This window comes from Arachis ipaensis, chromosome B01, assembly GCF_000816755.2.
Source record: "Arachis ipaensis cultivar K30076 chromosome B01, Araip1.1, whole genome shotgun sequence".
Classification (NCBI taxonomy): Eukaryota; Viridiplantae; Streptophyta; class Magnoliopsida; order Fabales; family Fabaceae; genus Arachis; species Arachis ipaensis.
In genome coordinates, this window is record NC_029785.2 from 52,832,003 (window position 1) to 52,852,665 (window position 20,663).

Sequence of the window (20,663 nt, forward strand, 5' to 3'; positions counted from 1 at the left end):
TGATAAACCCCTATTTTATGATTCATCTTGTGCTTAATTTGAGTGTTTTTATCAATTCTTCACCCACTTATTCATATGAATTGCATGGTTTTACTTTTCCTTCATTATTATGTGATAAGTGTGAAAACATGTTTCCTATGCTTTAAAAGTATTAATTTTAACTATCATTTATTACCATTCGATGCCGTGATTTGTGTGTTAAGTATTTTCAGGTCTCATAGGGCAGGAATGGCTTAAAGGACAGAAAGAAAACATACAAAAATGGAAGGAAAGCAAAAAATGGAGTTTTGAAGAAAAGGCCAGCGACGCGAACGCATGGATGACGCGGACACATGCCTAACGCGAAATGGCATCGATGCGAACGCGTGACTGACGCGGACACGTGCCTTGAGCAGAACGCAAATGACGCGGACGCATGACCGACGCGTACGCGTGACAAGAAAGAACTCTAAACTACGCGGACGCGTGACCCACGCGAACGCGTGACAGACGCCACGTACAGGAATCTACAGAAAATACCTCCAGCGACTTCTGGACCCTTTTTCGGCCCAATTTCAAATCCAGAAACATAGAATATAAGCCAGAGAATGGGGGAATCAAACAAAAACTTAGAAACGAATTGCAACTTTCATAATTCATAATTTTTAGGATTAGATGTAGTTTTTAGAGAGAGAGGCTCTCTCCTCTCTCTTAGGTTTTAGGATTAGGATTCCTTTTAATTTATGATTACTACTTCAATGCCAGGTTCAATATTTCTTTTAATTTATATTTCTCTTCTACTTTTATTTATTCCAATGCTTTTACTTGTTAATGTTCCTATTTGGCTTATGAACATTTCCATGTTAGATTTGAATATTCTATTTAATATAATTCGAGGTATTTCAGGTTTAAGATTTCTTTCTTTTATTTATGTTACTGTTGCTTCCCATCTGAAGGCATTTTTATTCAAATAGATTTTCCTCCCTTTTGGCTTTGGTTGATTAATTGATAACACTTGAGTTATCAAACTCAGCTGTTGATTGGAAATTAGGATTGCGGATTAATTTGGATTCTTCTAAATCTAGTCTTTCCATAGGAGTTGACTAGGACTTGAGGGATCAAATTAATTAGTCCACTTGACTTTCCTCTATTTAGTAAGGGTTAACTAAGTGGGAGCAAAATCTAATTCTCATCACACCTGATAAGGATAACTAGGATAGGATTTCCAGTTCTTATACCTTGCCAAGAGATTTTTATAATTATTAATTTATTTTCCTTGTCATTTAAATTACTTGTTCCTTATTTCAAAAACCCAAAATTCTACCTTTTGCATAACCAATAATAAATCATACCTCCCTGCAATTCCTTGAGAGACGACTCGAGGTTTGAATACTTCGGTTATAAATTTTATTGGGTTTTGTTACTTGTGACAACCAAAACTTTTGTACGAAAGGATTTTCTGTTGGTTTAGAAACTATACTTACAACGTGATTATTTCTATTTAATTCTTTATCGATAGAAAATCCGTTCGTCAATCTCCGCAAGCTTCTCAATGTCTTTGTTTTTAGTTAGCTTACTCATCATGTCATGAATGTAGCTGGGCGAGCATCGCGACTCTAATAATTTCTGTCAATGGCAACAGTAGCTGTAAGTCACAAATAGAATCATGTGGAATGACAGGTCGATAATGGTAAATATCATTTTACTTTTTTTTCCATCTTGATTGGCTTTTCGGCAACACAACCCTAGTGCTTGTTCACAAAAAATAGTTACATAACACCATGCCCAAATCCTTTAATAAAACCTGCAGATGAAATCAGAAGAAACATCCAACAAGTCCTTAATTATACACTGTTGTTGCTAAGGAAATAAAAGTAGATGAAATCCAACCATTTATAACAATGACAGTCAAAGGAATAAAATAAATTTGAGTGAATGAAATTTTTCTTCAACTTGATCACAAACAAATCTCAGTGAAATGAAATTAATTGGAGTCTAAAGTTGGTTAACAAGTCCGAAACTATAAACTAAACTAGCCATACAAACAAGAACTCATGTCGTAGGAAAAACATGTCAGCAATGTAGTTCAAGTTTAGATAGTGAACATATAGCTTGTTTCTTAAATCAGTATAAAACTGTTGTGCACATCAAAGACACAATCCTAGTAAACTATCTTGAAGTGAATAATAATTTAAGGAAAAAACATGTGGAAACCAAGTTCAATCTGCAAGCAGGTGAGAGAATACTGCATCATAAAGCAAAATAGAAAATCAACTTCTATCCTCCGAGAATCAAAATCAATTAATGTATACATTCAATAGTTCCCACCTAAAGAATGCAAATAAAATAGAAATTATTACCAAAATGATTTTTCAAATGAATTAAAATTCTAGTCATGCTATATAAATCACCACTTTTCCTCACTATCTAAAATATTGTCCTGCTTAAAATCGCAATTAATGAAACCAACAAAAATTGGCATGCGTATAATGTAATCAATTACAATCTTCCCCTAAACAATTGACTAACAGATAATTGGACATAATTAGCCTTTAGTGTCAAAGAGAAAGGGAAAAAAATAAGAATAAAACTAGCAAACTAGGATCAACCAATGGCCAAAGGCACACAAACATCTCAAGTTCATATTGCTATTCATAACCAACAGGGGGCTGAGTTTAATAGTACCAAACATACCTCAAGTTCATGTTTTGGAATACGAAATACCACAATTTGAATTATATTCAAAAGCCATGATCACACGTAGAATCTAACACCTCAAGTTTAAATGTAAAGTTGTTTTGAAGATGCATTCATATATGATAACAAAACAAGTTGGAATGCATATGAAGTATGAAAGGAAATCTATGTTTATGTATGATGCTACAACAAATCAGGGGCATCCTATTGAAAAAATCAACTTTACAAAAAAATCAATTAATGTATACATTCAATAGTTTGATGAGCGGATATTTTATACGTTTTTTTGCATCATTTTCATATAGATTTTAGTGTGTTTTGTTTAGTTTTTATTAAGTTTTTATAGGTTTTAGTGTTAAATTCATATTTTTGGATTCTACTATGAGTTTGTGTATTTTTGTGCAATTTCAGGTAATTTCTAGATGAAATTGAGGAGTTGGAGCAAAAGTCTGATTCAGAGACAAAAATCACTACAGATGCTGTCCGGATCTGACCTCCTTGCACTCGCGGATATTTTATACGTTTTTTTGCATCATTTTCATATAGATTTTAGTGTGTTTTGTTTAGTTTTTATTAAGTTTTTATAGGTTTTAGTGTTAAATTCACATTTTTTGATTTTACTATGATTTTGTGTATTTTTGTACAATTTCAGGTATTTTTTAGCTGAAATTGAGGAGCTGAAGCAAAAGTCTGATTCAAAGACAAAGAAAGCACTGCAGATGCTGTCCGGATCTAACCTCCTTGCACTCGGAAGAGCTTTTCTGGAGCTACAGAAGTCCAAATGGAGCGTTCTCAATAGCTATGGAAAGCTTTGTTTCAAATTTGAAGGCCCAAAACTGGTGTCCAACGCCAGCCTCCTGCCCCCTTCAAGGCGTCCAGCACCCACAGAGCAGAGACCAGCATCCAAACGCGCAGAGAGGACTCCCTAGCCAGCGTTCAATGCCCTAGAGGCCTCATAGCACGTGGATCTCATCAAAGCTCAGCCCAAACACTCACCAAGTGGGCCCCAAAAGTGGATTTTAGCACTAAAAAGACTGTTTTACTCTTACTAGTCATTGTTTAGTATTTAAGGGATTAGATTTATGTTATTCATAGACTTTTTTAGCTTTTAAACAAACTTTACACGTTTTACATTGTATTTTCTTTCGGTATGAGTTTCTAAACCTCCTAGGTTGAGGGGAGGAGCCCTGTTGAGTCCTATGAATTAATAAAAAGTATTACTGTTTCTCTTCGATCCGTGAGTGATTAATTCTAATATGTATATTCGTTCTTCAACATAGTGAATAGGATGATTAGTGACAATTAGCTCTGTTCATCATACTAAGACAAACGTGCCTAACAAACACCCGTGTCTACTTGGGTTCGTGTGAATACTTCAGTGGAAAGTAATGAACCGCCAACTTGATTATACATCTCTCAGACGGTTAATCCACGACTTTGTTGGGGACTTCTCAAGACACCAGTTCAGCCAATTTTCGAGGAGATTAGGGTCGGTCTCTGTGGTAGAGGCTAGAACCCAAAGATGCAGCATTCTCTGATCCAGAAGATCCGACCTTCGCTATGGCATTTTGAGTAGGATCATTAAGGAGAATGGACTGTACGAGCTTCACCCTCAAGCAGAAATGGATCCACACTAACCCCTGGGATTCAGATCCGGAGGAGTATTGGCGGTTGCTCAAACCAGCGTCAATCACTTACAGGCTGCCATTGAAGAAATCATTCACAAGCAAAGAAGACAGTAATGCCAGAGTTAATTCAAAAAGACAAAGCCACTCAAATCCATGACCATATCCCTATTACTGATCTTAATTTATACAGTATTGCCCTTGCATCAACCCAACTGAATTCTGATTTGCCTGACTAAGACCTGCAAGATAACCATAGCTTGCTTCAAACCACAATCCTCGTGGGATCAATCCTGACTCGCTTAGGTATTACTTGGACGACCAAGTGTACTTGCTGGTACAGTTGTACGAAAGTGTGGGGATTCGTGCATCATAGTTCCAACCTAAAGACTGCAAATATAATAGAAAAGATCATCTAGCAAAATGAAATACCATAACCAAATCCTTTAATAAAACCTGCAGATGAAATCAAAAGCAACATCTAAAAAATCCTTAATTATACCCAAATCAAAGGCAACATCCAACAAGTATCATCCATGGTACTCAAACCCTACATCAATCAACAACAATTATTAAACACTAACCAATTAGTTCTGTCAAGCGATGTTTCGAGGCTGGGGCAGGGGACGTCCTACTTCGTTCCGCAAAGCAGCGCAGAGAGGCTTCAATGGCACTGCCAAGAGCGACATGCAGTAGCAGCGGCACACTCTTGGTGAGAAGGAAAACCCCTTGTTCCTCGGTCCTGGGTGGCATGACGTCGCTGCAGCAGCGATGGGCGAGACTCTGATTAATGCGCCAGTGACCACATTGACAGGATGGAAGCATTGCGACGTTCTGGAGCGAGCTTTGGAGGTTGCCTGTTGCCCGCACATGGTGGACTGAGGCGCTGCGTCTGCTGACGGTGAGGAGAACGTCACGCGATGAACCTGGTAGTGTGGCGCTGTCATGGATGGTTTTGGAGTTCTGCTATGATGAAACGATGAAAAGAGAGGAGAGGGTTTAGTTAGGTTAATTTTGTTTACCTCGGTGAATTTTGGATGTTGTTGAGGTGAAGTGGACTTCGTGGTCCCAGCCCAACAGGAGTTGGTGTGTTTTTAGCTGGACTCCTTCTTGGTTCCCTAGCATTATTGTTATCATTATTAGAGGAACTTAGCTGCGTATATATCATTATTAAAAAAGAGGGACTTAGGTGCGTATATATCATATAAAGAAACGCTAAGGCGTTCATGCTAATCTCCATTATGCTCTTTGTATGCTAATAGCATCTATGTTCTGCTTCTGAGCTTGGAATTTTCAACTACTATATAATTACATTCTAGAAAGAGGGTTTTGTGCTCAGTTACTGTATGAGAACCTTATCATAATATTTATGTCTAGATTAGACATCATTGAATCTGAAAAAAGTTGTTTGCTTAATTAATTTTTTTGCTTATTCTATCTTCTTGTTAATTTATTATCGATTGATTGAATCTCTCAATGGATGAAAAACAAGAAGAAAAATACATTTTTACTGTGAAGGTGGTGTTGATTGTCTCCTGATTAGAGTTTTACATAATCAAAATGTGAGTTTGGATATACTGAGAATTCTCTCAATCTTGATGGCAATGAGCCTTTTTTTTTTCTTTTAATATTCTTTGAAAATGTTTCTAATCCTTATCAAAGAGATTTAGATTTAGTTGCTTGGTTTTTATTTGTGGTTTCTTGGCTATCGCTATCACTAAAGCTAATGTTGTGGCTTTTGTACAATATTGCCACAATTGGGTTGTACCAAAACCAAACTAAAAATTTAAGATTATTAAGGCTTTATATGCTACCAGGGTGAAATGATACAACGTATGCCTATGTCAAGTATTTGTTGCTGAATGGAATTTACAATGACCCGTGAGTAAAATGGTTATGATGATTAGGAGGAATTTTGTAAGGCATGTTGTTTTCGTGGAACTTCACCAAAATCCATTTTAGGCCACTTAGATTTGCTTCAACTATTGTTTTGCTAAATGTGAAAGGAGATTTTCCCTAAGTTGCAACTTGATTTGAATTGGTGCTACCTGTGTCAAACATGTGGTATTAGAGGTATCAATTGGCTAAATTGGGTGTTCTGTTATGCATGTACTCATGGATAATCCAAGTTCTATGTATGATGTGATTCTGAGCAAATTGATGTTCATAGCAAAAATGTATTTGGCATATGGTTTTGTGAAAAGAAAGTGGAGAAGAGATTTATGTAAAAACTGATGTGCATCATATGATAGATCATATATTTCTGATTGAGACGTAATGTTGTTTGAAAGGCTTTAGGTGTTGCATTTCGTGTCGCTTTTGTTTCTATGGCTGTCCTTTCTAAAATATATTTTTAGTCTTAAGGTTCAATTTTATTAATAATTGGTCCTTGGCCCAGGCACAATTTGATATTAGAGGCTGCCTCTTGTGCCAATAGAAAATAAATAGTAGGATGAGCTTGTATGTAATAATGTTGTATCTTTGTGCATTGATTACTTGAGTTTTGGTAGAAGTTTCTCACTATGATCCATTTATGTGTTGATAAATTGTTAAAAATTGGGTTGTGATCATTCATTTTTTATTTAATTTTAACTATTAACATAAGAACTAACGGCTCAAATCTTCCATCATATATATAACTTTAATTTTAGGGGGCAGCATGGTCCTGATTCTCATCCTCAACCGAAATCAATGTGCATGCATATCTGATTGGTTATATAAATAACTTTATTATCTTTGTAAAGCATATAGCAAAAACTTGAACACATACATATAGGATCTCATGTTATGTCACTTTTATGGGGTAATAACTTTTCTTCATTTATATCCATATTCATCTTACGTTCATCTCTTTCTGGCCCTCCAATTTTTTGTTTCATATAAATCCTCTATGAAACTAGAAGCTAGGAAAAATAAACTTAAAAGGGGGTTTACATGACATTGAACCTCAAATCTTGCACTCAATTCAAATAAAATTTTATTATCGTGACTTTTTAATCTATAGAAAAATAAAAAAGGATTAATTTCTTTATATACCTTCAAACTATTTTAAAATAAACATAACAGAAGATATTTAATTTTTCTATTCTCTTCTTCTTTCTTGAGTTAATGAATAAAGAAGGGCCGAACATACAATTTGAAGATTCTATTCTTTATTCATTATGATTCTTTACTTATATTTTTTTTGTTTTAATTATTTGTTAACTCTAACTTTATTTACTCCTGTTTCTTTTTCATTTTTTAAGAAAAATTTTCTTTCTCTTTTCATGTTTTGGCTTTAGAACCAGCAATTCTTTCTACCAGTAATAATTTTAATATTCAAGAGTATAAAATGTAACCTTAGCAAAAATGTAGAAGTTTAAATTTAATATTCAAGAGTATAAAGTTTTATATCATAAATTGCAGACATTCAACATTCAATAACATCATTAATTAATGTGTATATCTTTGCATATTTCTGCCATCAATTATATATGATTGATTATATTCATAGAGCGATTAAACTTTATGCCATTTTGATAAGTTTGATTAGAAAGATACATGAGGTAAATACTATATTATTCTCCACCTTTCTACCATATATTGGATTCTTTCAGTTTTGTCTTTTAGTTTTGTCTTCTATATAATAACACTTGTCGCTTTGTAGGTAATCTAGTATATCATTTGTAACACAATAATACTATTTATCTTGCATTGAGTCTTTTTAAATCAATTTCTAATCATCCTTTATCTCTGATGGACCAATAGAAAAAGTGTAGGAAAAACGCGACAAATCGATCAAACCAACTATATATCCACACTGGCGGTTCGAAAAGCTTGACAAGGCGGAGGGAAGAAGAGGTACTTTACTTTTTACACTCTTTGAACTATCTCTATGTCTACATTTTCCTTAATTGTGTGGAATACAGTAATGGCATAAACTTTGTTGTTATAGTTGGAACAACAAGAGAGGTGGTGCACGAAATTGTGATCACACTTTTCACAACTCCGCACAACTAACCAGCAAGTGCATTGGGTCGTCCAAGTAATACCTTACGTGAGTAAGGGTCGATCCCACGGAGATTGTCGGCTTGAAGCAAGCTATGGCCATCTTGTAAATCTTAGTCAGGCGAATTCAAATGGTTATGAGTGTTGATAATTAAAAAATAAATAAAACATAAAATAAGATAAAGATACTTATGTAATTCATTGGTGGGAATTTCAGATAAGTGTTTGGAGATGCTTTGTTGCTTCTGAACCTCTGCTTTCCTACTGCCTTCTTCCAATCATGTGTGCTCCCTTCCATGGCAAGCTGTATGATCCTCTCGGATGAAACATACCAGGTACGATCTCTGCACGGCTAATCAACTGTCGGATTTCTCGTCTCGGATGAAAAATATCAGGTACAGCTACCGCACGGCTAATCATCTGTCAGTTCTCACTAGCATCGGAATAGGATCTCTCTATCCTTTTGCACACTATTACTGCGCCCAACATTTGCGAGTTTGAAGCTTGTCACAGTCATTCCTTCCCAGATCCTACTCGGAATACCACAGACAAGGTTTAGACTTTTCGGATCTCAGAAATGCTGCCAATTGGTTCTAGCCTATACCACGAAGGTTCTAATCTCACGAATTCGGATGCTCAGTTGTCAGGAGAGGCGATGCAAATCGTGGATTAGAGACCCAAGAGATTATACTCCAGCTGTCGTCCAATGACTACGTTGAACATCATGTAGCCCGCTTGTGATTGTCAGGCACGCGGATCTTGGCTAAGCGAGTAACGAAGATAGTGGGTGATTGTCACGGGTCACCCCTTTATTCTGACTTAACTGAATTAAGTACGAGAGTATATCTTGGAGAAGAAGTAAGCGTGAATTGAAAGAAAAACAATAGTACTTGCATTAATTCATGAAGAACAGCAGAGCTCCTTACCTTAATCTATGAGGTTTAGAAACTCCACCGTAGAAAATACATAAGAGAAAGAAGTCTAGGCATGGCTGTATGGCCAGCCTCAAAATGTGAATTATGGAATAAGCTCCCCGAATACAATAGTAAAAAGTGCTATTTATACTAAACTAGTTACTAGGGATTATAGAAAAATAAGTAACTAAGTGCAGATAGTGCAGAAATCCACTTCCGGGGCCTACTTGGTGTGTGCTTAGGCTGAGCATTGAGCTTTACACGTGTATAGGCCATTTCTAGAGTTAAACGCCAGTTTGGGCCATCAAATCTCAGGCAAAATATGGACTATTATCTATTGCTGGAAAGCCCAAGATGTCTACTTTCCAACGTAATTGAGAGCGCGCCAATTGGGCTTCTGTAGCTTCAGAAAATCCACTTCGAGTGCAGGAGGGTCAGAATACAACAACATCTGCAGTCCTTTCTCAGCCTCTGAATCAGACTTTTGCTAAAGTCCCTCAATTTCAGCCAGAAAACACCTGAAATCACAGAAAAACACACAAACTCATAGTAAAGTCCAAAAATGTAATTTTTGCATAAAAAAATATAATAAAAATAACTAAAACATACTAGAAACTATGTAAAAACAATGCCAAAAAGGGTATAAATTATTCGCTCATCACAACACCAAACTTAAATTGTTGCTTGTCCCCAAGCAACTAAAAACAAAATAGGATAAAAAGAAGAGAATATACAATAAATTTCAAAAATATCAATGAAGATTAGTTTCAATTAGATGAGCGGGACTAGTAGCTTTTTGCTTCTGAACAGTTTTGGCATCTCACTTTATCCTTTGAAGTTCAGAATGATTGGCATCCATAGGAACGTAGAATTCAGATAGTGTTATTAATTCTCCTAGTTCAGTATGTTGATTCTTGAACACAGCTACTTTATGAGTCTTGGCCGTGACCCTAAGCATTTTGTTTTCTAGTATTACCACCGGATACATAAATGCCACAGACACATGACTGGGTGAACCTTTTCAGATTGTGACTCAGCTTTGCTAGAGTCCCCAGTTAGAGGTGCCCAGAGTTTTTAAGCACACTCATTTTACTTTGGACCACGACTTTAACCGCTCAGTCTCAAGCTTTTCACTTGACACCTTCACGCCACAAGCACATGGTTAGGAACAACTTGATTTAGCCGTTTAGGTCAGGATTTTATTCCTTTGGGCCCTTCTATCCATTAATGCTCAAAACCTTGGATCCTTTTTACCCTTGTCTTTTAGTTTAAAGGGTTATTGGCTTTTTTCTCTTGCCTTTTGGTTTAAAGAGCTATTGGCTTTTTCTGCTTGCTTTTTCTTTTTCTTTTTTTCTTTATTTTTTTGCCATTTTTTTTTCTACAAGCTTTGTGTTTTTCACTGCTTTTTCTTGCTTCAAGAATCAATGTTATGATTTTTCAGATTATCAATAACATTTCTCTTTTTTCATTTTTCTTTCAAGAGCCAACAATTTTAACATTCATAAACTTCACTATCAAAAATATGTACTGTTCAAGCATTCATTCAGAAAACAAAAAGTATTGCCACCACATCAAAATAATTAAGCTAATTTCAAGATAATTTTTGAAATTATGCACTTCTTGTTCTTTTGCAAATAAAAACATTTTTCATTCAAGAAATGTGAGGGATTCATGGAATCATTCATAGCTTTAAGACATAGACACTAAACACTAATGATCATGTAATAAAGGCACAAACATAGACAAAACATAAAGCATAAAAAACCAAAAAAACAGAAAAATAAGAACAAGAAAATTAAAGAACGGGTCCACCTTAGTGACGGCGGCTAGTTCTTCCTCTTGAAGATCATATGGAGTGCTTGAGCTCCTATATGTCTCTTCCTTGCCTTTGTTTCTCCGCTCTCATGGCCTTTTGGTCCTCTCTGATTTCATGGAGGATGATGGAGTGCTCTTGGTGCTCCACTCTTAGTTGCTCCATGTTGAAACTCAATTCTCCTAAAGAGGTGTTGAGTTGCTCCCAATAGTTGTGTGGAGGGAAATGCATCCCTTGAGGCATCTCAGGGATTTCTTGATGAGGGACTTCCTCATGCTCTTGTTGAGGTCCATGAGTGGGCTCTCTTGTTTGCTCCATCCTCTTCTTAGTGATGGGTTTGTCCCCTTCAATAAGGGTGTCTTCCTCTATGACAACTCCAGCTGAATTGCATAGGTGACATATGAGATGAGGAAAGGCTAACCTTGCCAAAGTGGAGGGCTTGTCAGCCACCTTGTATAGTTCTAGAGATATGATCTCATGAATTTCCACTTCCTCTCCAATCATGATACTATGGATCATGATAGCTCGGTCCACAGTAACTTCGGACCGGTTGCTAGTAGGAATGATAGAGCCTTGGATGAACTCCAACCATCCCCTAGCCACGGGTTTAAGGTCAAGCCTTCTCAATTGAACTGGCTTGCCTGTTGAGTCTCTCTTCCATTATGCTCCTTCCATACAAATACCTGTGAGGACTTGGTCCAACCTTTGATCAAAGTTGACTCTTCTAGTGAAAGGATGAGAATCTCCTCTCATTATTGGCAAGTTGAATACTAACCTTACAGTTTCTGGACTGAAATCCAAGTATTTTTCCCAAACCATTGTGAGCCAATTCATTGGGTTCGGGTTCACACTTTGATCATGGTTCTTAGTGATCCATGCATTAGCATAAAACTCTTGAACCATTAAGATTCTGACTTGTTGGATGGGGTTGGTGAGAGTTTCCCAACCTCTTCTTTGAACCTCACGTCGGATCTCCGGATATTCACTCTTTTTGAGCATGAAGGGGACCTCGGGGATCACCTTTTTCTTGGCCACAACTTCATAGAAGTGGTCTCGATGGACTTTTGAGATGAATCTCTCCATCTCCCATGACTCGGAGGTGGAAGCAATTGCCTTCCGTTTCCTCTTTCTAGAGGTTTCTCTGGCCTTAGGTGCCATTAATGGTTATGGAAAAATAAAAAGCAGAGTTTTTTCCCACACCAAACTTAAAAGGTTTGCTCGTCCTCAAGCAAAAGAAGAAAGAAATGAGGAGAAGAAGAAGAAATGGAGGAGATGAAAGGGTGTTTTGAATTCAGCCAAGGGGGGTTTAAGTGTTTATGATGTGTGAAATTGAAAGTGGTAAGGAGGAATATTTATATGGTAAGAGAGAGAGGGAAGTCATGTATGAAGCGGTTGGGTTTGGGAGGGAAATATTTTGAATTTGAATGGTGAGGTAGGTGGGGTTGGTGGGTTTTGGGGAATAGTTGATGGATATGAGTGGTGAAGAGATTATGGGAAAGAGGGTAGGATTTGATAGGTAAATGGTGTTTGGGGAAGAGTATTATAGAAAGGTGTGAAGAAAAGAGAAAGAGAGGTGGGGTAGGTGGGGATCCTGTGGGGTCCACGGATCCTGAGGTGTCAAGGAATTCGGGTCCCTGCACCTTTCTGGCGTTAAACGCCCTCTGTATGCCAATTCTGGCGTTTAACGCCATCTTTGCTACCTTTCCTGGCGTTAAATGCCAGGCTGATGCCCTTTTCTGGCGTTTAATGATTACCTGACACCCTTTTCTGGCGTTAAACGCCAGGTTGATGCCCTTTTATGGCGTTTAACGCCCAGAATGCTGCCAGACTGGGCGTTAAACGCCCATTCTGCTATCCTTACTTGCACTTAAACGCCAGTAAGCCTGTCCTCCAGGGTGTGCTGTTTTGGATGCTGTTTTTGATTCTGCTTTAATTCTGCAGCTGTTTTTATGACTCCACATGATCATCTACCTAAAGAAAACATAACATGACAATGGAAAACAAATGTCTATAAAAATAAATATAATTAAATAACATTGGGTTGCCTCCCAATAAGCGCTTCTTTAATGTCAATAGCTTGACAGTGAGCTCTTAGAGAGCTTTACAGAGACTCATAGCTTAATGGTGGCCTCCCAACACCAAACTTAGAAGTTGAGTGTGGGGCTCTGTTTGACTCTGTATTAAGAGAAGATTTTCATGCTTCCTCTCCATAGTTACAGCAGAAGATCCTTGAGTCTTAAACACAATGTAGTCCTCATTCAATTGAAGGACTAACTCTCCTCTGTCCACATCAATCACAGCTTTTGCTTTGGCTAGGAAGGGTCTTCCAAGGATAATAGATTCATCCTCATCCTTTCCAGTGTCTAGGATTATGAAATTAGCAAGGATGTACAGGCCTTCAACCTTCACTAAGACATCCTCTACAAGTTCATAAGCCTGCTTCCTTGATTTATCTGCCAATTCTAGTGAGATTCTTGCAGCTTATACCTCAAAGATCCCTAGTTTCTCCATTACAGAGAGTGGCATGAGGTTTATTCCTGACCCCAGGTCACACAGAGCCTTCTCAAAGGTCATGGTGCATATGGTACAAGGTATTAAGAACTTTCCGGGATCCAGTTTCTTCTGAGGTAATTTCAGTTGAACCAAAGCATTCAGTTCATTGATGAGCAATGGAGGTTCATCCTCCCAAGTCTCATTACCAAATAACTTGGCATTCAGCTTCATGATTGCTCCTAGATACCGAGCTACTTACTCTTCAACAATATCTTCACCCTTATCAGAGGAAGAATCTTCATCAGAGCTCATGAACGGCAACAGTAAGTTCAGTGGAATCTCTATGGTCTCTGTATGAGCCTCAGATTTCTTTGGTTCTTCATTAGAGAACTCCTTAGTGGTCAGTGGACGTCCATTGAGGTCTTCCTCACTGGAATTCACTGCCTTTCCCTCCTCTACAGGTTCGGCCATTTTGGACATATTGATGGCCTTGCACTCTCTCTTTGGATTCTCTTCTGTATTGCTTGGGAGAGTACTAAGAGGGATTTCAGTAACTCTTTTACTCAGCTGACTCACTTGTGCCTCCAAATTTTTGATGGAGGACCTTGTTTCAGTCATGAAACTGAGAGTGGTCTTAGATAGATCAGAGACTATGGTTGCTAATTCAAAGAGACTCTGCTTAGAATTCTCTGTCTGTTGCTAAAAAGATGATGGAAAAGGCTTGTTATTGCCAAACCTATTTCTCCCACCATTATTATTATTGAAGCCTTGATTAGGCTTCTGTTGATCCTTCCATGAGAAATTAGGATGATTCCTCCATGAAGGATTGTAGGTGTTTCCATAGGATTCTCCCATATAATTCACCTCTTCCATTGCAGGATTCTTAGGGTCATAGGCTTCTTCTTCAGAGGAAGCTTCTTTAGTACTGCCAGATGCAGCTTGTATTCCAGTCAGATTCTGAAAAATCATATTGACTTGCTGAGTCAATATTTTACTCTGAGCCAATATGGCATTCAGAGTATCAATCTCAAGAACTTCTTTCTTCTGAGTCATCCCATTATTCACAGAATTTCTTTCAGAAGTGTACATGAACTGGTTATTTGCAACCATTTTAATGAGTTCCTGGGCTTCTGCAGGCGTTTTCTTCAGATAAAGAGATCCACCAGTAGAGTGGTCCAATGACATCTTGGACAATTCAGACAGACTATCATAGAATATACATAAGATGCTCCATTCTGAAAGTATCTCAGAAGGACACCTTCTGATCAATTGCTTGTATCTTTCCCAAGCTTCATAGAGGGATTCTCCTTCCTTCTGTCTGAAGGTTTGGACTTCCACTCTAAGCTTGCTCATCTTTTGAGGTGGAAAGAATTTGGCCAAGAAAGCATTGACCAACTTTTCCCAAGAGTTCAGGCTTTCTTTAGGTTGTGAGTCCAACCATATCCTAACTTTGTCTCTTACAGCAAAGGGGAAAAGCATAAGTCTGTAGACCTCAGTATTAACCCCATTGGTCTTAACAGTGTCACAGATTTGCAAGAATTCAGCTAAGAATTGATGAGGATCTTCCAATAGAATTCCATGAAACTTGCAATTCTGCTACATTAGAGAAACTAATTGAGGTTTAAGCTCAAAGTTGTTTCCTCCAATTGCAGGAATTGAGATGCTTCTTCCATAGAAGTCAAAAGTTGGGGTAGTAAAGTCACCAAGCATCTTCCTTGCATCTCCACCATTGTTGTTGGGTTTGGCTGCCATGTCTACTTTCTTTTTGAAAATTTCTATCAAGTCCTTTCCAGAGTGTTGTGCTTTAGCTTCTCTTAGCTTCCTCTTCAGAGTCCTTTCAGGTTTAGGATCAGCTTCAACAAGAATGTCTTTATCCCTGTTCCTTCTCATATGAAAAAGAAGAGAACAAAGAGAAGAAGAGGAATTCTCTATGTCACAGTATAGAGATTCTTTTATGTGAGTAGAAGAATAGAAGAATAGAAGAATGAGGTGGAGAGAGAATAAGAAGAATTCGAACACAAAGAGAGGGAGAGGGTTCGAATTATGAGTAGAAGAGTAGTGTTAGTAAATAAATAAATAAATAAATAGAAAGAGATGAGAGAGAGAGAGAGAGAGAGGGAATTCGAATATTAACTAAAAGAAAAGAAAAATATTTTTGTTTTTATTTTAATTATAAGTTAGAATTCAAAATTTAAGAAAAGAAATAAAATAAAATTAGAATTTAAAACAATTAGTTAATTAAAAAGAATTTTAAAAAAGTTGTTAGTGGTTTTCGAAAATTAGAGAGAGAAAAGTAGTTAGGTGGTTTTGAAAAAGATAAGAAATAGTAAACTTTTTAAAATCAAACAAAAAGTCAAGTAGTTAATTGAAAAAGATTTGAAACTAAATTTTGAAAAGATAAGGAGTTAGAAAAATATTTTGAAATTAAATTTTGAAAAAGATATGATTGAAATTTATTTTGAAAAATATTTGGAAAAAAAATTAAAAAGATTTTATTTTTAAAATTAAAGGTGATGACTTGACTAACAAGAAACTAAAAGATATGATTCTAGAATTTAAAGATTGAACCTTTCTTAACAAGAAAGTAACAAACATGAAATTTTTGAATCAAAACATTAATTGTTAGTAAAGTTTTCAAAAATATAAAATAAAAATAAGAAAAAGATTTTGAAAATTTATTTAAGAAATTCAAAAATATTAAGAAGAGAATTGAAAAAGATTTGATTTTTGAAAAAGATTTGAAAAGACAAAATTTTTAAATTGAAATTTTAATTTGACTAACAAGAAACAACTAAATTTAAAAATTTTTGACTAAGTCAATCCAAAATTTCGAAATTTATGAGTAAAATAAGGGAAAGATATTATTTTTTATTTTTTTGAATTAATGAAGAAAGAGAAAAATAACAAAATGACTCAAGACATAAAAATTTAAGATTGAGACAAAAGGAACATACAAGAACACTTTGAATGTCAAGATGAACACCAAGAACACTTTGAAGATCAAGATGAACATCAAGAACATATTTTTGAAAATTTTTAAGAAAAGAAACACATGCAAGATACCAAACTTAGAAATTTTTTTAATGTTTAGACACTATGAATTCGAAAATGCATATGAAAAACAACAAAAATTACAAAACAAGAAAATCACAAGATTAAACAAAGAAAATCATCAAAAACAACTTGAAGATCATGAAGAACATAATGCATGAATTTTCGAAAATTTTAAGAAAATTAAAAAGAATGCAATTGACACCAAACTTAAAAATTGACACTAGACTCAAACAAGAAACACAAATTTTTTATTTTTTTATTTTTTATTTTGGTTTTATGATTTTATTAATTTCTTTGTATATTTTTTGAAAATTTTGGAAAAAGAAAATAAGAAATTCAAAAAAATTTTAATAAGAATTCCAGGATTCATGCAATGTTAGTCTAAAGCTTCAGTCCAAAAGAATTAGACATGGCCAAATGGCCAGCCAAGCTTTAGCACAGAATTATAAATGAGAATCCAAAGGCTCATGCAATGTTATTCTAAAGCTTCGGTGCAAAAGAATTAGACATGGCCAAATGGCCAGCCAAGCTTTAGCATAACAAATACAGACATGTCCTTTCTACAATGGAAAGTGGAAACCTCAGTCCAAAATATTAGATATGGCTTAATAGCCAGCCAGGTTTCAACATATTTCATGAAACTCTAGAATTCATTCTTAAAATTTTTGAATGATTTTTCGAAAACTTTTTTTTTCGAAAATAAAAATAAAAAAAGCTTAAACATAAAATAAAATTACCCGATCTAAGCAACAAGATGAACCGTCAGTTATTCAAACTCGAACAATCCCCGGCAATGGCACCAAAAACTTGGTGCACGAAATTGTGATCACACTTTTCACAACTCCGCACAACTAACCAGCAAGTGCACTGGGTCGTCCAAGTAATACCTTATGTGAGTAAGGGTCGATCCCACAGAGATTGTCGGCTTGAAGCAAGCTATGGTCATCTTGTAAATCTTAGTCAGGCGGATTCAAATAGTTATGAGTGTTGATAATTAAAAGATAAATAAAACATAAAATAAGATAAAGATACTTATGTAATTCATTGGTGGGAATTTCAGATAAGCATTTGGAGATGCTTTGTTGCTTCTGAACCTCTGCTTTCCTATTGCCTTCTTCCAATCATGCGTTCTCCCTTCCATGGCAAGCTGTATGATCCTCTCGGATGAAACATACCAGGTACGATCTCTGCACGGCTAATCAACTGTCGGATTTCTCGTCTCGGATGAAAAATACCAGGTACAGCTACCGCACGGCTAATCATCTGTCGGTTCTCACTAGCGTCGGAATAGGATCTCTCTATCCTTTTGCACACTGTCACTGCACCCAACATTTGTGAGTTTGAAGCTTGTCACAGTCATCCCTTCCCAGATCCTACTCGGAATACCACAGACAAGGTTTAGACTTTTCGGATCTCAGGAATGCTGCCAACTGGTTCTAGCCTATACCACGAAGGTTCTAATCTCACGAATTCAGATGCTCTGTTGTCAGGAGAGGCGATGCAAATCGTGGATTAGAGACCCAAGAGATTATACTCCAGCTGTCGTCCAATGACTACGTTGAACATCATGTAGACCGCTTATGATTGTCAGGCACGCGGATCTTGGCTAAGCGAGTAACGAAGATAGTGGGTGATTGTCACGGGTCACCCCTTTATTCTGACTTAACTGAATTAAGTACGAGAGTATATCTTGGAGAAGAAGTAAGCGTGAATTGAAAGAAAAACAATAGTACTTGCATTAATTCATGAAGAACAGCAGAGCTCCTTACCTTAATCTATGAGGTGTAGAAACTCCACCGTAGAAAATACATAAGAGAAAGAAGTCCCTCCAAACATGAATTATGGCATAAGCTCCCCGAATACAATAGTAAAAAGTGCTATTTATACTAAACTAGTTACTAGGGATTACAGAAAAATAAGTAACTAAGTGCAGATAGTGCAGAAATCCACTTCCGGGGCCCACTTGGTGTGTGCTTGGGCTGAGCATTGAGTTTTACACGTGAATAGGCCATTTCTAGAGTTAAACGCCAGCTTGGATGCCAGTTTGGGTGTTTAACTCCAGTTTTGGTGCCAGTTCTGGTGTTTTACGCCAGAAAAGGGTCTCTGGCTGGCGTTAAACGCCAATTTGGGCCATCAAATCTCAGGCAAAGTATAGACTATTATATATTGCTGGAAATCCCAAGATATCTACTTTCCAACGCAATTGAGAGCGCGCCAATTGGACTTCTATAGCTCCAGAAAATTCACTTCGAGTATAGGAGGATCAGAATCCAACAGCATCTGCAATCTTTTCTCAACCTCTGAATCAGACTTTTGCTCAGGTCCCTCAATTTCAGTCAGAAAATACCTGAAATCACAGAAAAATACACAAACTCATAGTAAAGTCCAGAAATGTGATTTTTGCATAAAAACTAAAAAAATATAATAAAAAGTAACTAAAACATACTAGAAACTAAGTAAAAATAATGCAAAAAAGGGTATAAATTATCCGCTCATCAAGAGGAGAGTCGGTAGAAGAAAGTTATGGATAACAGTACACAAAAAAAATGGCACCTATATCAATGATGAAGCAAGAGCAATTGGTGCAAGTACTACTTATTATAATTGATCGATAACATTATGATCTCACATAGGTTAATTGTTTAACTTATTGTGTTTTACCCTTTTATTTTTTAAAATAGATCCCTTTATTAGTATGAGAGTATAAGTTGTTGACTCATTAATATACTTGTAGAGTTGTAGTTGTTGAATGTTATTTTACTGTGATGAAAGTCATGCAGTTAATCATCTTATTTGGCATGTTCTTGACATGAGATAAACCAATCAACAAAATGATTATTTTCACTGATTTATGTCTGTAAGAAAGACTTGAGGAGATTGAGCAACATGATGAGTCTTCTAGAGTGTTGTCTCAAAATAATGTGATTGCTCAAGTTCTCGGAAAAGAAAAACCGGGTAGTGTGCGTGGTGTAGGTTTCAGAACGACTCCTAGTCAACTTTTTCGTTCGAATTCGCATCTGCCGGGGAATGGAGTCCAAGTAGAGGACACACAGAGGAAGCTGCTTGAACTATAGGCAGAGTTGGAAGCTGAGAAGTTGAAAAGGAAGGCGATGGAGGATGAAACAGCAGTAGAGAAGAAATAGAGACAGGCGATGGAGATTGCTTTGAGATATCTATTTCAACGGCAGGGTGAAGAGCTACCACCAGACATCGCTGCTGGATGAATTCCATGTAAAGACAGAGTGAAAAATAGAATCCTACGATTGGACTTATTTTGGTTTGAAGCAAACATTTTTTTTTTGAATTTGACTATGCAATTCTTAGCAAGAGATTTATTATGTTGATTTTGTTTTTCAGTTAATTTTGTTGTTTTTGCCACAAGTTTAGATTCAATAGATGAAAAATATTAAGATTTATGGTATTAAAAATATCTAAAAAAGCCAAAAAAATATATCTTTAAAATTTAACAAAAAAAAATCAGCATCTTTTAAAAGGAAAATCCAATTTTTTTTTTAAATTTGAATTGAAATTAGCGGCTGTTTTATTACCGCCGAAAACTATCCTAAATTAAAAGAAATACGTAATAACATTGTGACGGTTCATATCTGCCGGTAAAAATTAAGCGGGATCCTAATACTTGTATATCGCGGCGGTTTAAAATCGTCGCTAAATTAGTTATCGCTAAATACTGATTCAACGATACCAACAGTTGCTGAAAACCGCCGTAAAATCACTTCCTCGTGCCCATAACCAGAACGGTTCACTAAACCGCCAGTATTTAATTTTGCGACAATTTAAAACCGTCGCTAATTATGAAAAAAAACTGCCGCTATGTCCGGTGTCCTCTTATAATGTACTAGATGTTAATATTATAATAAGCTACTTCCCTCACCATGATCGTTAGATGATTTTAATAAAATTTTCTATGGGTAAATTATTAAAATTTTACTTGAAAGTTTATATGCTGAAAAATAATAATTAAAAATACGAATGACAAATAAATCCTTGAATAATTTAAAAATGTGATAAAATAATTAATAAATATTACTTTTTATAAGTGGTAAAAACCTTTTTGTATTTAGCAAACAATTTGTACATATG

The 20,663-nt window shown here is 36.1% G+C and overlaps 1 long non-coding RNA gene across 1 annotated transcript; it reads right to left on the reverse strand.

Annotated features, from left to right (window-relative positions):
• Nucleotides 845-19,785, reverse strand: LOC110270065. The gene is made up of 3 exons (XR_002359085.1): nt 19,610-19,785; nt 15,109-15,118; nt 845-857 (listed from the first exon to the last, which is right to left on the reverse strand). It is a non-coding gene; the product is annotated as an uncharacterized LOC110270065 (long non-coding RNA).